A 21,686-nucleotide genomic window follows, 5' to 3' on the forward strand; every position below is an offset into this window, starting at 1 on the left:
TGGGAGAAGGTAACCACCTTCAGAGGGCTAAAGATTCACTAGGGAAAAGATGAAGTGCAAATAAAGAGGTCAGCAGCAATGCACTGCAATCGCAGGTCAGACAAGAGGAACCCAAATCCATGTCACCAATCACGGTGCTAAGGGGTCTATCGTTGCTAAGGAAAGGCAGGTAGAGGAAATAGGAGGCCCTTTGGTTGATACCTCTGAAAGTGGCACCACTAAAAACACTCCCAGAATATCACCAAATCCCAGAACACCAGCAAACCCTGACAACCAGGAGCCAGTTCAGGGGACAAGGACGGCAGGGACATGGGGGGAAGGCAGAATGTAAAATGGCCAAAAGCGAATGAGGTGGCTGTTTGGTAGCAACTGGACAAGGACCTCAGTATCACCTTGGAACACTCACTGCGCGGCCAAGTAGAAATCAAGCTGATCCAAGTTGGAGAAATCGTGTATCAAGAGTGCAGAAGCAGGTTCCCAGTAATACAATGGAAGCCCTCAATTGGCCAACAGCAGAAGGGAAGAAGTGAGAGAGTCTGCTCCGAAAACGGTTGAGGAAGCCAGTAAAGAGGAGAAGGAGAGTCTAAGTCACTGTGGGAGGAGGTGAAAGAAAAGCTTGTCAGCCTGCGGAGGGCAGAGCACATTTGGAAACGCAGAAGGCGGAAGCAAAATGACAGGGCCAAATTCTTCAAAAACCCCTTCAGTCATGCAAAGCAACTTCTCGAGGACAAGAGAAGCGGGAAGCTAGAGATCACACAACCAGAGCTGGAGTGTTACATCAGGGAGCAGTGTAGTGACCAAGCAAAGTCAACTCCGCTGGGATCACCAGAGTATGTTCCCCGTCCAGCACCCCGATCTATCCTGTTTAACACTGCTCTCCCCAAACTCGGTGAGATAGAAGAAGTTGTCCGGAAAGCGAGATCAGCTTCAGCTCCAAGTCCCAATGGGATACATTACAAGCTGTACAAACACTGTCCAGGCATCCTGAAACATCTGTGGAACCTCCTAAAAGTGGCTTCCGAGAACCAAGTCATCCCGTCAGAGTGGCAAATAGGGGTTACGGTCCTCATCCCAAAGGAATCCAACTCCACCACCATTAGCCAGTCCAGGAGTATCGCGCTCTAGAATGTGGAAGGGAAGATCTTCTTCTTCATTCTAGCCAAGAGGTTGACTGAATACATCACAAGCTAGGGCTACATTGACACCAGCTTCCAGGAGGCGGGCATTCCAAGCTTCCATGGGTGCGTGAAACAATCTGCAGTTATATGGGTGCAGATCCAGAGAGCAAAAAGAGAGAAAGGTGACCCGCACGTGGTGTGGGTGGACCTTGCCAACACCTATGGGTGTACATTAGCCAGGATAATGGATGGAAGAGACCGTTGTTTACATGTCTCCCGTTTGAGCCTGGCTCTCTTTCCACACTTTTTCTTCCCTTTCCTGGCTACCTTGTTTTCTTGTGAGCAGAGTTTTCTTGGCTGGTTGAGTTATTCCGGAGTATTTCCTCAGGTAACATATCTGTGGCAATGGCGTGATTGTTTGGAGTACGAGCTGCAGCAGAGTGTCTCTGGAGTAAGAGATCTGCGGGCCGCTGGGTTCTTTGTTTCTGGTAACAGTCACAAACTCCCAGAGAAGCCAATCTTGCAGAAATGACATAAAAATGATCTGGATATACATGCCGAAAGTAAAAAAAGGCCAGGGAGAAAAAAAATAGAGAGAAAAGACTGCCACATATAGTAGACCCGTAGTCACAGAGTTAAAGGTAAAGATAAATAAAGGTTACAAGAAGACAAGCAAAGATAAACAAAGTCTGCTTCGTCTGTATAGTGAAATTAAGACGTAAAAAAACACTTCTATGTGTGTAGTACGTACAGTGCATCCGGAAAGTATTCACAGCGCTTCACTTTTTCCACATTTGATTATGTTACAGCCTTATTCCAAATTAAATACATTCATTTTTGTCCTCAAAATTGTACACACAATATCCCATAATGACAATGTGAAAAGTTGTTGTTGTTTATTTTGTAAATGTATTTAAAATAAATAAAAAATACAAAAACCACATATACATAAGTATTCACAGGCTTTGCTCAATACTTTAATGATGCCCCTTTGGCAACAGTAACAGCCTCAAGTATTTTTGAATACGAGGCCACAAGCTTGGCACACCTGTCTTTGGGCAGTTTCGCCCATTCCTCTTTGTAGCACCTCTCAAGCTCCATTAGATTGGATGGGAAGCGTAGGTTTTCAACCAGGATGTCTCTGTACATTGCTTTCCCTCTAGCCTGACTCGTCTCCCAGTTCCTGCCGTTGAAAACCATCCCCTCAGCATGATGTTGCCACCACCATACTTCACTGTAGAGATGGTACTGGCCTGGTGATGAGCGGTGCCTAGTTTCTTACAAACATGATGCCTGGCATTCACGCCAAATACTTCAATCTTTGTCTCATTAGACCAGAGCATTTTTTTCTCATTATCGGAGATTTTCTTTAAGGTGCATTTTGGCAAACGTTTTATAAAGAAATGGCTGCTGTCTGGCCACTCTACCATTCTGGGCCGGATTGGTGAATTGCTGCAGAGATGATTGTCCTTCTGGAAGGCTCTCCTCTCTACACAGAGGAATGCTGTAGCTCTGACAGAGTGACCACCGGGTTCTTGGTCACCTCCCAGACTAGACTAAAATGAATGCAGCAATGTACATAGACATCCTAGATGAAAACCAACACTTCCCATCCAACCGGATGGAACTTAAAAGGTGCTGCACAGAGGAATGGGCGAAACTGCCCAAAGATAGGTGTGCCAAGCTTGTGACATCGTATTCAAAAAGACTTGAGGCTGTAATTGCTGTCAAAGGTGCATCAACAAAGTATTGAGCAAAGGCTGTTAATACTTATGTACATGTGAGTTTTTTTTTATTTTTTATAAATTTGCTAAATAAAAAAAAAAATGTTCACATGGTCAAAATGGGTGTTGTCTGTAAGGCTGTAACATGACAAAAATATGGAACAAGTGAAGTGCTGTGAATACTTTACGGATGCACTGTAAAAAGATCAATAAAAACAACAAAATATAAATAAAAAGCCATAGAAGGAACATAACAAAATGGTAAATAACGCTGAATACTGCTCTGTGACCCGGCCAGTCAGAGACACAAGCAGTGACCCAGAACCGGAAAACAGAGTATTAAGTAGAAAAATGCATTATACAGACAATTCATTAAAAACTAATAACTAAACAAGTGTCACAGTCCCTGCAGTGTCTTGTGTTTCTATCTGTGTGGTTATGTGTGGGCGGCGTTCTGGTTCCTGGCTTCCCAGTTTGGCACACCTGTCGCTGATCATCGCACTCACCTGCCTGCCATCTTCTCATCACCTCCACTCTACAAAAGCCGTGGTCTTCTCACACGGCACTGCCAGATCCTTTCACAGTTCTCCACGTGGTAAAGCTTCTCGACAGTTTTTCTTTCCTTTTGATGATCTTGCTGATCTGCTGTTTTTGTGTTTTTTGCTCGTGGTGTTTTTGCTCCTCGACTTACCCCTGTTTTCCTCTGCCTTCAGTGCCTACCTACTCCAAGCCTGCCTGGCAAACACCTCCACTCCAGCTGACGACTCATTTCCCTCCTCCCTCGTTTGTTTAAATTAAAACCTTTGGACTTTGGATCTGTGCTCTTGTCTGCTTTTGGGTCCGTCAGCTTGTTAAATCGTGACAAGCCAGAGCACAAATATAAAAAGTATAAAACTAAACTAACAAGGAGCCTAAGAAATTGTAATAAAGATTATTAAGATAAAATACTACATAAGAACAAAAAACACAGTAAAGCAATATGGGACATCCGAAACAGTATTATCAAGAAAAGTAGTAAAAAGAAAGGAGATTGTCCTCAATATTTTAAATGACAGAAAGAACATTATGGAGGGAATAGCTAAACATTTAACAACTATTGTGAGATTATAGAACATGTAGAACATATAGAACCTGCAAGAAAATATACACAGGTCCACAAAATCTGAGGATCTGAGAGACAACATGGAAAGAAATCTTAATTCAATGTTTCTAAATCATGTGACAATAGAAGAAATAATAGACATTGTAAACAACAGTAAATCTAAAACATCCACTAATTTTAATGGACTCACTTTGAAAAACATTAAAAAAGGTAATCAAGGGAATATCAGAACCATTAATATTAGGGTTGTGAATCTTTGGGCACCACATGGTTTGATTCGATTTGATCCTTGGGGGTAACGATTCGATTCAGAATCGATTTTAGATTCAAAACAATTCTCGATTTTAAATAAATCGTTAACTGGGTACCAGTTCGATGATGAACTACATCCATCCATCCTTTTTCTACCCGTTGTCCCTCTCGGGGTCGCGGGAATGATTAATTACTTTCCTCCATAAAATAGATAAACAGCTCTGACACATTTATATATTATTTAAAAGAAAACTGGTTTTGTTTCAGACAATTCTATTGAAACATTTAATAAAGTCAAATACAAATAAGACAACAATAGAAGTATTCAACACTTTTCTTTTCTAAAGTGAATCTCTACAGCAAATATTGGCATCTACATCAACAATATGATTTGCCTGGCTGGATGGGACAGATAAAAAAAAAATTAAATATATTATATATATATAATTAAGATTTCTGTCCGGGTTGTACCTCAAATCCTCAGATTTTGTGGGCTTGTGTATATTTTCATGCAGGTTCTATATGTTCTACATGTTCTGTTCCTTCCATAATGTCCTTTCACATTTGAAGTAAAAAAAATATTTGTATATATACATATATATATATATATATATATATATATTATTTTTTTTAAATTATTATTATTATTATTCTATTGATCGATTAGGAATCGTTACAAATAAGAATCACGATTCAATTGAAAATCAAGGTTTTTTGTACACGCCTAATTAACGTACATTTATAAGTAATCTGTCATTCCAAATTGAAAAATTGTTAGATAAAATGGACAACGTCAAAGTAATACCAAACTACAAGGCAGGAGATAAACATCAATTCACAAACTACAGACCGGTTTCATTACTCCCACAATTCTCCAAAATTATTTAAAAAATATTTAACAACAGATTATAGATTTTAAAAAACAAACATAAATTATTGTCAGAAAGGATACGGAGAAAACATCTCAACAAAAATGGCATTGGTTGAAATAACAGAAGAAATTACTATTACAACATAGTGTGCAGCTGCAGTTTTTATGCACTTAAAAGCATTCGACACAATCAATCACAATATCCTAATCTAAAAATTAGAACGATACGGCATCAAGTGGTCCTGGACTGGGTTAAAAGCAACTAAATTAACAGGAAGTAATAAGTGAAGATAGGAAAATATATATCAGAGTGCTTTTTATAATATATGTGTACCCCAGGGATCAGTTCTTGGTCCAAAACTATTCAATTTCTATTTTAACAACATTTGCACCTGCACAAAATACCTAATATTAATACCATTTGCAGATGACACCACTGCATTCTTCTCAGGGGAAAAGACACAGGAAGTAATCAAACAGTGCATGTAAGAAATGAACAAACTAAAGAAATGGTTTGATGAAAAAAGATTATCCTTGAATTTAAGTGAAACTAAAATATAGTTTTTTGGAAAAGGTAAAAAAAGTAAAATACAAGTAAAGCGTGTAGACATTGACAGAGTGCAAACAACAAATAGCGGTCAATAATTATAGATAATAAAATGAGAGGGAAAACCACACATCAAGGACATACAACAAAAAGTGGAAATACATACTTCAATATTGAATATGGCAAATTAACTCCTAAATTAAGTCACTCCATACTCTGTACATTTAATTGTTGATACCGTACCTAAGTTACTGTGTAAAGATATGAGTAGGGATGGGAATTGTTAAGATTTTTCCGGTTCCGATTCCACTTTCGATTTTGCTTAACCATTTGATTTCTTAACGATTCTCTTATCAATTCTTATTTAGAAAAAAAGAGTAAAAAAAGGTTCATCCATCCATCCATCTTCAACCGCTTATCCGGAATCGGGTCGCGGGGACAACAGCTCCAGCAGAGACCCCCAGACTTCCCTCTCCAGAGCAACATTAGCAACTTCCTCCTGGGGAATCCCGAAGCGTTCCCAGGCCAGAGAGGAGGTGTAATCCCCCCATCTGGTCCTTGGCCTGCCGCGGGGTCTCCTCCCAGTGGGACGTGCAACGAGGACCTCCCTAGGGAGACGCTCGTGAGGCATCCGCACGAGATGCCCGAACCACCTAAGCTGGCTCCTTTCCAAGCGAAGGAGCAGCGGCTCTACTCCGAGTCTCTCTCGAGTGACTGAACTTCTCACCCTATCTCTAAGGGAGATGCCAGCCACCCTTCTGAGGAAACTCATTTCGGCCGCTTGTATCCGCGATCTTATTATTTCGGTCATTACCCACACTTCATGACCATAGGTGAGAGTAGGAATGTAGATAGCTCGGTAGACCGAGAGCTTTGCCTTCTGGCTCAGCTCTCGTTTCGTCACAACAGTGCGGCAGAGAGACTGCAATACTGCCCCAGCTGCTCCGATTCTCCGGCTGATTTCTTTCTCCATCTTTCCCTCACTCGTGAACAAGACCCCGAGATACTTAAACTCCTCCACCCGGGGCAGAGTCTCGTCCCCTACCTGGACTGTACAAACCATCGGTTTCCTGCTGAGAACCATGGCCTCAGATTTGGAGATGCTGATCCTCATTCCAGCCGCTGAACACTCGGCTGCGAACCGATCCAGTGAGAGCTGAAGGTCTCAAACCGAAGGTGCCATCAGGACCACATCATCTGCAAACAGCAGTGACACAACCTTTAGCTCCCCGAGACATATACCCTCTCCGCCATGGCCACGACTCTGCCTAGAAATCCTGTCCATGAAAATCACAAACAGGATAGGTGACAGAGCGCAGCCCTGGCGGAGACCAACCCCCACTGGAAACAGATCCGACTTACATTCAAGCACCCGGACACAACTCTTGCTTTGGTTGTACAGAGATTGGATGGCCCTCAGCAGGGTTCCCCTCACTCCGTACTCCCTCAGCACCTCCCACAAGATCTCCCGGGGGACCCGCTCATACGCCTTCTCCAAATCCACAAAGCACATGTAGACTGGATAGGCATACTCCCTGGCCTACTCCAGGATTCCCGCAAGAGTAAAGAGTTGGTCAGTTGTTCCACGACCAGGACGGAATCCACATTGCTCCTCTTGAAAAAAGGTTGATTAACCTCAATTTTGTTGAGTTTAGAGGTAAAATGACCTTACAAAGCTTACAGTGAGGTCACATAGTTAGTCACAAAGTTACTTTTTCAAGAACAAATGTAATAAATAAATATTTTTCTGTAGAATTTACCAAAATAAATCATGTGGAAATTACACAAGAATGTAACATTTATTAACATGTGACATTAACTTATTACATGCAAAGTGAGATATGTCAAGCCTGTGGCTTACAGTTTATGAAAACCTTGAATTGAAAATCTCCGACAATGTGGGGTTTCAAAAAGTATAAGCCAAGACCAAATTGATAAAAAATGCTTGACATACCTCACTTTGCATGTAATGAGTTAATATCACATATTAGCTTTACATTTGAAGTTAATTGCTGACATGAATGGACTTGTACATGATATTCAATTTGTTTGAGTCTCACCTGTACAATATAATTGAGAGAAAATCTGGTGGGTGAAAAACATGCCACGTTTCTCAGACTACAATTGTTCAATTGATCCACCTACCAAAAATTAGTAGTGTCTACTGTAGAAAATGGGTGTACGTTTTGACCACAAACTTAGTCGCTGCTCAGTGACATTAGTCTAGCGGCAGACGTGAACTGGAGCCCCTCAGAGCCAGTCAGAATCTGTTTCCTGTCATGCTCATCTAAATGAAAAGGCATTAATTTCATTTTTTACAAATAATAGCGCTAAAATGGTAGGCGGTGAGTTAGTACCCGTTGTATTCAGATGACATGCTTGCATTACTGCTGCCTGGGATGAGATCTCAGCGGTTCAAAAACGCGACTTTCATTTATAATCGTTGCATGCTGTGTGGACAATTGTTTTAGCATATTGCTGATGTCACAACACAATCGGTTCAGCAAGACATGATAGGTCCATACATGCGCGAAGACTACGTCACTTCTATCAACTTGTTTTATGGCAGTTATGTTTGTGCACGCCACCACAACATGGTTTCCTTTTTTGTAATCTTTATTTAAATAACAATGTCATATAAAATATTACATCCCAAAAAACAGGGTAAGACTTTAGTTTGGGGAACAAATTCTAGTAACAAAGACTTAATTAAGAGTTCTTTGGACACTAGAGGAACATATTGTAAGTAACAAAGACTTAATTTAGAGTTATTTGGTTAGGGTTAGGGTTAGGGTTAGGGTTAGAGGGTTGGAGGGTTAGGGTTAGGGTTAGGGTTGTTGTATAATAAGGCCATGTGTTAGGAATTGGTGAGGTGGATCCCAAGGATGCAGAGACGAATTTGGGTTTACAATTGTTCTTCCTTTTATTAGGCGGAAGCACAAGGTAGCAAAACAAAGGCGATGGTGGAAAACACACAACACACCATGTAAAAAACTACTAAGAGAAAAAAAACACACAAAACTAAAAGCGCTAGACAAGGCTAGGAAAAATATACTTCATGAAAGAAGTAATTAGACTAGGTACAAAAATAAAACGCTAGACAAGGCTAGGAATAATACGGGCCAACCTGAGATGAAAGGTACACGAACTAGTGAGTTCTCCTGGCACGATCAAACGTTTGGAAGCAATGGCAAAGTTCCGGCGCTCACAGGCCATCAACAGCCAGTTAAAATAGGCTGCTACTAATCAAGGTCAGGTGTGTGCTGCTGCCTTGCGTCAGCTGCACTCCATACTGTGGATGAGAGAGAGAGTGAACATGGTGCAGACAATAGAAATGAGCAAGGAAATTTCAGATTACCACAGTACCCCCCCCCCTCAACGGACGCCTCCTGGCGGCCTACCTGGCTTGTCTGGGAATCGAATGTAAAATTCCTTGATCAAGTCTTTGTCAATAATAAGCGATCTAGAAATCCATTACCGCTCCTCCGGGCCGTACCCCTCCCAGTCCACCAGGTATTGGAATCCCCTGCCCCTTCTTCTTACATCCAAGATGGTGTTTACTGTAAACGCTGGGTGACCTTCAACCAGCCTGGGTGGAGGAGGCGGTACCTCAGGAGGACTGAGCGGGCTGGATGAGACAGGCTTGATGCGGGACACGTGAAAAACAGGATGGCATTTAAGAGATCTTGGGAGACGGAGTTTGACTGCAACACGGTTGATCATCTTGACAATGGGGAATGGTCCAATGAACCTGGGAGCCAGTTTCCTAGAGTCGGTGGCCAATGGTAGGTCCCGGGACGATAACCAGACCTTCTGTCCCAACTGGTAGTGTGGGGCTGGTGTGCGATGGCGGTTGGCTAAGACCTGGTTCCTGGCCGATGTTCTTTTTAACGCAGCCCTGGTGTTGCGCCAAGCCTGGTGAGCCCGACGCAGGTGTGCCGTTACGGATGGTACGTCGGCATTGGGTTGGGTAGAAGGAAAAACTGGGGGTTGGAAACCATAGGCGACGTGAAATGGAGACAGACCGGTGGCGGAGCTAATGAGAGAATTGTGAGCGTATTCTATCCATGGGAGATTTTCAGACCAGGTTGCGGGTTGATGATGACAAGTGCACCGGATGGCCGCCTCCAGGTCTTGGTTGGTCCGCTCGGTCTGTCCATTGCTCTGTGGGTGGTAGCCGGAGGATAGGCTAGGGGAGGCCCCCAGAGACTTGCAGAATGCTCTCCAGACGGCCGAGGAAAACTGTGGCCCTCTGTCGGATACAACATCAGTGGGGATGCCGTGCAGCCGGAAAGCGTGGAGCACTAATAATTGGGCTGTTTCAAGAGCAGACGGCAGCTTGGGGAGGGCTACGAAGTGGGCCATCTTCGAGAACCGGTCCACAATGGTCAAAATGGTGTCATTTCCCTCAGAGGGGGGCAGTCCTGTGACAAAATCCACAGCTATGTGTGACCACGGGCGGGAGGGGATGGGTAATGGGTGTAACAGTCCTGCTGGGGCCTGGTGGGATGCCTTGTTCCGGGAGCAGATCCGACATGCTGCCACAAACGCCTTCGTATCTGCCAGAATGGATGGCCACCAAAAACGCTGGGAGAGGATAAAACTGGTGCGACGAATACCTGGATGGCAAGCGATCTTCGACCCATGTGCCCAATCCAGAACGCTGGAACGGAGCCGAGGAACCACAAACAGCCGACCTGGTGGGCAGCCCCGCGGAGATGTGTCCGACTTCAGGGCCTCCAAGACCTGCCGCTCGATGTCCCACTGGAGTCCCCCAATGAAGTGGGTATGGGGAACAATAGGTTCAGGTGAGGAATCTTCCAAGGACGGAGAGTAGACACGGGACAGGGCATCGGGCTTCCCATTCTGAGAACCAGGTCGGAAAGTGATGATAAAGTTAAAACGGGTCAGAAATAGTGCCCACCTGGCCTGGCGGGGGTTCAGTCTCTGTGCGGTCCTTAAGTAGGACAGGTTCTTGTGGTCCGTGTAGATGATGAATGGTAGCTCCGCCCCTTCCAGCCAGTGTCTCCACTCCTGAAGGGCCAAGATGACCGCCAGAAGCTCCCTGTTGCCAATGTCATAATTCTTCTCGGCAGGGGATAGGCGACGAGAGAAGAAAGCACAGGGGTGCAACTTCTGGTCGCTGGTAGATTGCTGGGAGAGTACGGCCCCTACACCTGAATCAGAAGCGTCCACTTCAACAAAAAATTGGAGAGAACGGTCAGGGTAACAAAGCACAGGAGCCGAAGTAAACAATCTTTTTAGCCTTAGGAACGCGGAATTGGCATCGGGTGTCCATTCAAACAGAACCTTAGTAGAGGTTAGCCTCGTAAGTGGCTCAGCGACGCGACTAAAATTGCGAATAAATCGCCGATAAAAATTAGAGAAGCCCAAGAATCTCTGGAGGTGCTTCTTGGACACCGGAGTGGGCCAGTCTACTACTGCTTTGACCTTAGCAGGGTCCGGTCTGAGTCTACCCTCCTCAATGATAAATCCTAAGAAGGGTATGGAGGATGAGTGAAACTCGCATTTTTCTGCCTTGACGAACAGTTTATTTTCGAGCAATCGTTGAAGGACTAACCGAACCTGCTGCACATGTTCGTCAAATGTCGAAGAATAAATTAATATATCGTCCAGGTAAACGAAGAGAAACCGCCCTGTCATGTCCCGAAAAATATCATTAATGAAGCCCTGAAAAACGCCAGGTGCATTTGTAAGTCCAAACGGCATGACAAGATACTCAAAATGTCCGAGAGGAGTGTTGAATGCGGTTTTCCATTCATCCCCCTCTCGGATGCGAACTAGATGGTACGCGTTACGTAGATCGAGTTTAGTAAAAAACCTTGCGGACTGTAAGGGAGTAAAAGCAGAATCAAGGAGAGGAAGAGGATACTTATTCTTGACAGTAATCAGATTAAGAGCGCGGTAGTCTATACAAGGCCGTAGGGACTTGTCCTTCTTTTCGACAAAAAAAAATCCGGCGGCTACTGGTGCGGTCGAGGGGCGAATGAGGCCCGCAGCTATTGAAGTGTTTATGTATTCCTCTAGTGCTTTGAGTTCGGTGTTAGACACCTTGTACAAACGGGTCGATGGTAAAGCCGCTCCGGCTAGCAAATCGATACCACAATCGTAGGGTCGGTGGGGGGGAAGTGAGAGTGCTCTATCCTTGCTAAACACCGCTCTTAAGTCATGGTAGTTTGTGGGCACGTTTGTCAAGTCTATGTTCTCTATAACGGCGGTAGGTGGCGGTGTGTGAGATCCCGCTGCGGAACGGAGACAATGTATGTGGCAGGTAACACTCCAATTAATAATGGCCGAACGAGGCCAGTCTATGCTCGGGTTATGCTTCTGTAACCAGGTTAACCCAAGAATGATGGGCGCGGACCGTGATGCCACAATCAAAAAAATTATTTTCTCACAATGATTTCCAGACAAGCGCAGGTTGAGTGGGAGTGTCTGGTGGGTTATGCTGGCTAATAGGCGCCCATCTAGAGAATACACCCTCTTGGGTACATACAGTTTTACAACAGGAATCTTATGGAGTCTCATGAACTCAAAATCCAAAAAGTTATCATCTGCTCCCGAGTCAATGAGAGCGCAAATGTCTATTTGTTGGTTAGGCCAAGAAAGAGTACCTTTTAGCTGCATTCTGCCTGCGGCCAACGAAGGAGAACGGCGACCTCTGGTGGACGTGTCCTCTGGCGAGTGAGGGCGCACTCGTGGCCGTGCGGCGGGGCGCGGCAGTTCCTTGCAGCGGGAGATGAGGTGATCAGCGCCCCCACAGTATAGGCAGAGTTGGAGGCGAAAACGGCGTTCCCTCTCGGCGGTGGTGAGTCGGCGGCCTCCCAGTTGCATTGGCTCATCTATCTGCCATGAAGGAGAGGTGTCTTCGGGGACGAGTTGCTCCGTCTTGCAGATGGCGGGTCTAGCCAGCGCTGATTGGCTGCTAGGTGGGGCTTGTCTCCCTCGTCGATCCCTCCTCTCCTCTAGTAGGCGGAAGTCGATTTGCACCGCCAGCTCAATTAGATCATCCAGGTTCGTCGGGAGTGACAGCGGGATCATCATATGACGAATTTCGTCCGCGAGACCCAGGAAGAAGGCGTCCAACAGCGCCGAGGGACCCCAGTCACAGTCGGCGGCCATGGTGCGGAACTCGATCGCGTAATCCGCGACCCGTCGTGAACCCTGTTGCAGCCAGAAAAGGGATCTCGCTGCCTCTCTACCTGGGAGTCGTCGTTGGAAGATTTGCTTCAAGGATTTGGAAAAGTTCGCCTATGTGGAGCTGGAGGTGGTCTGACGGTTCCATTCGGCAGTCGCCCAGGTGCCAGCACGGCCAGACAGGTGAGAGATCACAAACGCTACCTTAGCCCGCTCAGAGGTGAAAGCGGAAGCGTTTAGCTCAAAATGAAGTTCACACTGCGTCAGGAATTGTCTTACGTCTTCCTTTTCCCCGGAAAAACGTTCGGGTCGGGAAAGCCGTATGTTGCTAGTACTAGCGGGTTGTGTAGGCTGGGTGGATGCCTGGTCAGGCACGGTGGTCGAGGTGGGTACGACGGTGGCTAACAGCATGTTGATTCGCTCCAACATGGCGTCTTGACGCTCCGACATCCCCTGTAGACCTCGGCTCAGGTGGTCAAGCTGGTCCCCCTGCTGGTTGATCCGTTGAGCCTGGCCTTGCAATGCTCTTTTCCAGGAGTCTGTCTCTGCGGGTTCCATAGTTTGGCCGGAACTTTCTGTTAGGAATTGGTGAGGTGGATCCCAAGGATGCAGAGACGAATTTGGGTTTACAATTGTTCTTCCTTTTATTAGGCGGAAGCACAAGGTAGCAAAACAAAGGCGATGGTGGAAAACACACAACACACCATGTAAAAAACTACTAAGAGAAAAAAAACACACAAAACTAAAAGCGCTAGACAAGGCTAGGAAAAAAATACTTCATGAAAGAAGTAATTAGACTAGGTACAAAAATAAAACGCTAGACAAGGCTAGGAATAATACGGGCCAACCTGAGATGAAAGGTACACGAACTAGTGAGTTCTCCTGGCACGATCAAACGTTTGGAAGCAATGGCAAAGTTCCGGCGCTCACAGGCCGTCAACAGCCAGTTAAAATAGGCTGCTACTAATCAAGGTCAGGTGTGTGCTGCTGCCTTGCGTCAGCTGCACTCCATACTGTGGATGAGAGAGAGAGTGAACATGGTGCAGACAATAGAAATGAGCAAGGAAATTTCAGATTACCACACCATGCAGAATAAGGCATTAATAAGTACTTAACAATGACAAATTAAGAGCCAATATGTTACTAATTTGCATGTTAACAAGCAACTAATTAATGGTGAATATGTTCCCCATACTAAAATGTTACCAAAAACGGTTACTTAAGATGACGGTATTTATTTTAAAACCGTACAGATCTGTACAGAAACCCAAACAATGTGTTTAGCAGCCTCAAATGGCAAATGAATATATCTTTTTTTTACAACTTTATATTCATCAATTCACAATACTTATCATTTTAAAGTTTATATTAAAGTATATTAAAGTTAGAGTAGGTGCTTTAAAGGCCTACTGAAACCCACTACTACCGACCACGCAGTCTGATAGTTTATATATCAATGATGAAATCTTAACATTGCGGGTTAACTTATAAAGTGCAATTTTAAATTTCCCGGTAAACTTCCGGTTGAAAACGTCTATGTATGATGACGTTTGCGTGTGACGTCGATGGTTGAAATGGAAGTATTCGGACACATTGTATCACAGTACAAACAGCTCTGTTTTCATCGCAAAATTCCACAGTATTCTGGACATCTGTGTTGGTGAATCTTTTGCAATTTGTTTAATGAACAATGGAGACTGCAAAGAAGAAAGCTGTAGGTGGGATCGGTGTATTAGCGGCTGGCTGTAGCAACACAACCAGGAGGACTTTGAGTTGGATAGCAGACGAGCTATCCGACGCTAGCCGCCGACCGCATCGATGATCAGGTGAAGTCCTTCGTCGCGCTGTCGATCGCTGGAACGCAGGTGAGCACGGGTGTTGATGAGGGCTGGCATAGGTGGAGTGCTAATGTTTTTATCATAGCTCTGACGAGGTCCCGTAGCTAAGTTAGCTTCAATGCCGTCGTTAGCAACAGCATTGCTAGGCTTCGACAGGCGGCACAGCATTAACCGTGTGGTTACAGGTCCAGTGTTTGGTTCGGTGTCTCCTGATAGTAGTATTGTTGATCTTCTGTCTATCTTTCCAGTCAGGGGCTTATTTCTTTTGTTTCTATCTGCATTTAAGCACGATGCTATCACGTTAGCTCCGTAGCTGAAGTGCTTCACCGATGTATTGTCGTGGAGATAAAAGTCACTGTGAATATCCATTTCGCGTTCTCGACTCTCATTTTCAAGAGGATATAGTATCCGAGGTGGTTTAAAATACAAATCTGTGATCCACAATAGAAAAAGGAGAAAGTGTGGAATCCATTGAGCCCTTTTACCTAAGTTACGGTCAGAGCGAAAAAAGATACGTCCTGCACTGCACTCTAGTCCTTCACTCTCATGTTCCTCATCCACGAATCTTTCATCCTCGCTCAAATTAATGGGGTAATCGTCGCTTTCTCGGTCCAAATCGCTCTCGCTGCTGGTGTAAACAATGGGGAAATGTGAGGAGCCCTTCAACCTGCGACGTCACGCTACTTCCGGTACAGGCAAGGCTTTTTTTTATCAGCGACCAAATGTTGCGAACTTTATCGTCGATGTTCTCTACTAAATCCTTTCAGCAAAAATATGGCAATATCGCAAAATGATCAAGTATGACACATAGAATGGATCTGCTATCCCCGTTTAAATAAAAACATTTCATTTCAGTAGGCCTTCAAGCAAAGTGCCTGATACTACTAAGAGATACTTGCCAAGAGACATGGGTAGAAACAAATAGGCTCTGCTTTATCCTAATCTTTTCAACTACAGAATGTGTTTTTCCTTATCTCTCGATATACTTTTTCCCTCTACCCTGTCTCTCTCGAGTTGAGACAGACAGCCAACCCACAGAACCTATGTTTTGAAACAGGTTTCTTCCCAGAGGGAGTTTTTCCCTTGCCTCCGTTGCTAAGTCGCCAAGTGCTTGCTCATGTGGGGTATAGTTGGTTCCTTCCTTCTTTCTTTAGACTGCTGTTCATGGAACAGGGGTGGGACCAGACAAGCTCTGCTTCTTCCCACTCCTTTTGGACAGTTAATCACTTGGCCAGAAATGTGTGCTTGTCAAGTTTGTTAACATGTTCCAAATAAAATTGCTTGATTGATTGATCTCCCAGATATCCACATTACAAGTGCCCCGTGCACACCTAAGAAACATTTTTGGGGAAATAAACAGCAATTCTACTGATTTTCACCATCTGTCTCAATGCTCACGCCCGATTTATTGTAGTACAGTGAGACAGCGGCGTCTATGTGGAAGCGTGTGAATCTAATCCGAATATGTGGTGTGAAACTAGGCGATGCGATTAACTAGTGAGTGTTATCGGGAAATGTTGAAGGTGCGTGTTGTGAGAGATGTGGAAGTCCATCAAGGGAAAGACAGGCCTGGAAGTCCGTAGGCAGGCGAGATGTCAAGGGCAGGAGCGAGGTGTCAGGGTCCGTGGACAGGCGAGAGGTTGAGATCCGGGAAGGCAGCAAGAAGTCCAGGGGGAGTCCGGGGAGACGAGACACACAGCTCGAAACCGGAAAACAGAGGGGAGCTGCGGGACGACGACACAGGACACAACATGATGAGCACAGAGGAGGGGCAACAAAGAGAGCAAATGCACATGGAAAAGGAGCTAGAGACGTGTAGGCTTACTGTACGGAAACAAGTAGCTACATTCTGGCACTGGAACGCAGGACGCGCTGGCTTAACAAGGGAGTGGAGATCTCATCAGCGTCAGGTGTGTTAATGTTGCGCGGCCGCGGCAGGAAGGGAACGCCCGTGGGCGTGCCCAGAGGAGCCCACAGAGGAATGTGTGGCGGCAGGAGTTTGAGCCGTAACACGATTGACAACTTGCACTGGAAGACTGAGCACATTTTGCAAACGTCTACTCCAGAAGAAATGTACGCTAGACAGAAATTATAGGCAATGGCCATGGTTCATTTGATACACACCAAATTCGATACATACAAAATGGTCATTGTGGCAGGACAAATGAAAAGCATTCAAAAGGCCAAGATAGTTGGCCATTTTCTAAAAAAAAAAAATGTAACGGTCGCATATTTTTTGGAGGTCTAATTGGAGCTGGTAAGACAACCTTGATGCGCAGCGGGACACATTGCAGTTGTCTATGTGTGCAATTTTACTTAAAAGTAATGACTAGGGATGCAACGATAAACTGTATTAATGATAAACCACGGAAAAAACTCCCGACAGTTAGTATTACAAGAAAAAATGTTTGGACTAACCGTGATAAATTCCTGCACTTTGACAAACTCATGGACCGGTGATACTGCTCATTTACTGGAGAAGCAAGCCAGCACTCTAATGGCTAGCTAGCTGTCGTAAATTCTAATATGAATGCACAAGACATTAATATCTTTCCCCATTAAGAAACCACATACTCCAATCTAAACTTATATAAATACATTACCGTCGGAGCAACTAAGCTATTCAATTGTGAAAAGCTACAGGCTGTGCTGCTTAAGCACAGAGTGATCGATCTATACTCCGAGGTGTCTACAGCAGTGTTGCCAACTCCTCACTGAGGAAAGTAGCTATTCTAAAAGATGCTGGGGTTGTAAAAGATAAACTGATGGGACCGGATATTCGGTTTGACAAGTGAGCAATTTGGCTGCGTCTATAGCACCCACCTCAATTGATTAATTGAGTGTAGAAACATAGAAATCAGCTGACGGTTTTGTCTTTAAACCTGCTCAGTGGCCTTGGGGTTAGAGTGTCCGTCCTGAGATCGGTAGGTCGTGAGTTCAAACCCGGCCGAGTCATACAAATTACTATAAAAATGGGACCCATTACCTCCCTGCTTGGCACTCAGCATTAAAGGTTTGAATCGGGGGTTAAATCACCAAAATGATTCCCGAGCGCGGCCACCGTTGCTGCTCACTGCTCCCCTCACCTCCCAGGGGGTGGCGCAAGGGGATGGGTCAAACGCAGCCACCTAGTGTGTGTGTGACTTTCAGTGGTACTTTAACTTTTAACTTTAACTTTAAAACAACGCAACAGCCAGGGCTGCCCGTGGAAAAATTCACTTGCATGCTACGTTAGCTTACATAACGGAACACGACAATGGATGTAAATACATGAACCGGGTGTGACGCGAGACGAGCAATCAGTTGACAGGGAGCCAATAATTACCTTTGATTTCCATGAGATATTGTACGCAATGGCTGCTGAATGGCAACACCGTGGAACGTCTACGGGCTGATACCCAAGGGCGGGCGTCTGTGGGAAAGACAACAGTTTTGCCTTGCAGAGCGACTACTTTATTTCTGTATTTGTAGCAACAACACAACAGTAACAACATCCTTGGCAAGCTTTGTACACGTGCGCACATCTCATTCAACTCCCACTGAGCATTCCTCTTCCCCCCGCCCCTGTGAGGTCCCAAATAGATGTCCAGGATATGCCTTTAATATGATTCTTTAATTTTGAACCTCAACAATCAGCATGTCTTCATCTATTGTGGGCAAAATTACGTCTGAAAACCTTTAACACCTTAACTTCAATTGTAATATATTCAGAGCAGCTCTGTAGTACACTCAATATTTACGTTTTATGAATTAGACTGAGGCCAATACTTCTGCTCTTTTTTGTTTGTACATTTTATTTGATCATTCATTCAGCAAGTCTTTTTTTGGTCCAAGAACAATTATATTTGCCATGTGATTCTTTTATTTGTCTTTGTACTTTATCTTTACCTCACAGCATATTTGGATATATGTCTTTTACAAATGTGAAAATACTGGAAGCATGTCACTTTTATTGAATGGGCAGTATAGCTCGGTTGGTAGAGTGGCCGTGCCAGCAACTTCAGGGATCCAGGTTCGATCCCCGCTTCCACCATCCTAGTCAATGCCGTTGTGTCCTTGGGCAAGACACTTTACCCACCTGCTCCCAGTGCCACCCACACTGGTTTAAATGTAACTTAGATATTGGGTTTCACTATGTAAAAGCGCTATGAGTCACTAGAGAAAAGCGCTATATAAATATAATTCACTTCACTTCACTTTTTAATGTTTGAAGATGAATGTGCCTACAGGTACAGGTTTTTTTAAGGAAGGAGATGTGTTGCACTACGCTAGGCAAATGGCGGTCACACCAGACACGGACTGCTTTTCTGACCCTCCAGACCCCCAGTAAAGCCAAACTGCACATTTCAGAGAGGCCTTTTATTTTGGGATTATCTTGGCAAAAAACAAATGCCCACTAACACAGTTATAGACATATTTGTGAACATTATGTGAGAGGAATAGGTATTTTGTGTATATAGTAAAAGTTTTTGATCGTTGAGTTCAACTCATGAAAAATGGGAGCAAAAACAAGTGTTCTGTTTTTATTTTTGTTCAGTATGACCACATGAAGGAAAAGTGGTAGTAAATGGATGGATATTTTTCTTTTTGCCTTGTTTATTGGTATTTCTACTAGCTAGTGAGCTCCACCTTTTGTTAGCATTTTTTCCTAGTCTTTTGCTACATCTTTTGTTTGGACTCCTACCCTATCGAACACTATTTTGTGGCTAACCAAGAGTTTATTCAACCTAATAAAGACTTGTTTTTTTGCAAACAACTCTGCGTTGCATCTTGGGTTCTGCTGCACTGCTCAACGTAACAAAAAAAAAAATGCTTTTTTATGGAGCAAGATGACACTGAAACTTTCTCAGAAAATTTGCTTGCACTACAGTGTCTGATTTGTTGGAGAAATAGGCTTCCATGCAAAATATCTTTTGGTTGACCCATGCAAGATAACATCCAACTTTTCATGCACAAATTCAACTTGTGTAATGTGAAAAAAGAAGAAACATATTAACACATTTGTTTAAAAAATCTGCGGGGTCTGTTTTTGTCTTTCTTTTTTGTTTTTTGTTTAGGCATGCCATGATGTGCGACATTAGACTTAGACCTAGACAAACTTTATTGATCCACAAGGGAAATTGTTCCACACAGTAGCTCAGTTACAAAGGATGGAAAGGATAATGCAGGTATTAAGTAGACAAAAAATTTACCATAGTAGCAATATAAAATATAACATATATGTAATATTTACATATTATACATACAGTATATAACATACACTACCGTTCAAAAGTTTGGGGTCACCCAAACAATTTTGTGGAATAGCCTTCATTTTTAAGAACAAGAATAGACTGTCGAGTTTCAGATGAAAGTTCTCTTTTTCTGGCCATTTTGAGTGTTTAATTGACCCCACAAATGTGATGCTCCAGAAACTCAATCTGCTTAAAGGAAGGTCAGTTTTGTAGCTTCTGTAACGAGCTAAACTGTTTTCAGATGTGTGAACATGATTGCACAAGGGTTTTCTAATCATCAATTAGCCTTCTGAGCCAATGAGCAAACACATTGTACCATTAGAACACTGGAGTAATAGTTGCTGGAAATGGGCCTCTATACACCTATGTAGATATTGCACCAAAAACCAGACATTTGCAGCTATAATAGTCATTTACCACATTAGCAATGTATAGAGTGTATTTCTTTAAAGTTAAGACTAGTTTAAAGTTATCTTCATTGAAAAATAAGGACATTTTAATGTGACCCCAAACTTTTGAACGGTAGTGTATACTGTTATATATTATGATATTATATTTGTATATAATATATAAAATAAATAACAAATCCCAATTACCATGTACAATATAACAGTATATGTAACAGCTGCAGCAAAAAAATAAATAAGGGCAGCATAAAATACAGAGTAGATCCAGCAGAAAATATACATTATAAACAAAGAGAGGTCGCTAACATAGAAGCGGTCAGGTAATAGATAGATATCATCTATTGCTGTATGGCGAGTGATTATACAGCTGGATGGAGTGTGGAATGAAGGAGTTCATTAATCGAACACTGTGGGAATAAAGCTGAAGGAGCCTGTTGGAGTATGAGCTCCGCTGTCCCTCAATTGTCTGATGGAGTGGGTGGGCAGGATTGTCCCTGATGGCGAGCAGTTTGTCCAGTGTCCTCCTGTCCCTCACTGACACAAACGCCTCCAACTGCGTGCCAATAGTTTGGCCGGCTTTCCGGATCAGTTGGTCAATCCGGTTTAAGTCCCTTTTGCTGGTGCTGCTCCCCCAACAAACCATTGCAAAGTACAGGGCACTGGCCACAACAGACTGATCAAAGATCTCCAACAGCTTGCTGCACACATTAAAGGACCTAAGCTTCCTCAGGAGAGTCTGCTCATGCCCTTCTTGTATACAGCTTTGCTGTTGTCCTTCCAGTCCAATCTGCTGTTCAAGTGAACTCCAAGGTACTTGTACTGCCCCACTACAGCCACCTCCCGGCCCTGGATTTTGATGGGCTCCTCAAGGGTCATTTTCTTCTTGAAGTCGATGACCAGCTCCTTGGTCTTGTTCACATTAAGGACCAGATGGTTCGCCTGAGACCCCTGCACAAAGTCAGCGATCAGTGTCCTATACTCCAATTATTTTCCCTCTCCGATACACCTGACCACAGCAGAGTCATCAGGGTATTTCTGCAGGTGGCAGGACCTGGAACTATACTGGAAGTCTGAGGTGTACAGGGTGAACAGGAAAGGAGACAGGACAGTCCGCTGTGGAGCATTAACATTGTTATCCACGGCGTACCAACAATAGCCTTTGTTTTTTAGCCATAAGCAACATGCATTCGGTGGCTGAAAACATAAAACTAGCTGAAGCTAATGAACGTGCTGGTTCAGCGGCCGATTGACAGCGGCGAACTGTGTTCATTTACATATTGCGCGCTCTTAGATGAATAATGGAAAGTGGCAGATGCCCCCGGAGGAAATTAAAGTTTAATGTTTACTGTAGCTTATTAATTCCTTCACTTTTTTCGCCCAACACACTTGACTCGCCGAGTCGTCTGCGCCGTGTGAATCAATTGCAGGAAGAAAG

This window comes from Entelurus aequoreus, linkage group LG04 (assembly GCF_033978785.1).
Source record: "Entelurus aequoreus isolate RoL-2023_Sb linkage group LG04, RoL_Eaeq_v1.1, whole genome shotgun sequence".
Classification (NCBI taxonomy): domain Eukaryota; kingdom Metazoa; phylum Chordata; class Actinopteri; order Syngnathiformes; family Syngnathidae; genus Entelurus; species Entelurus aequoreus.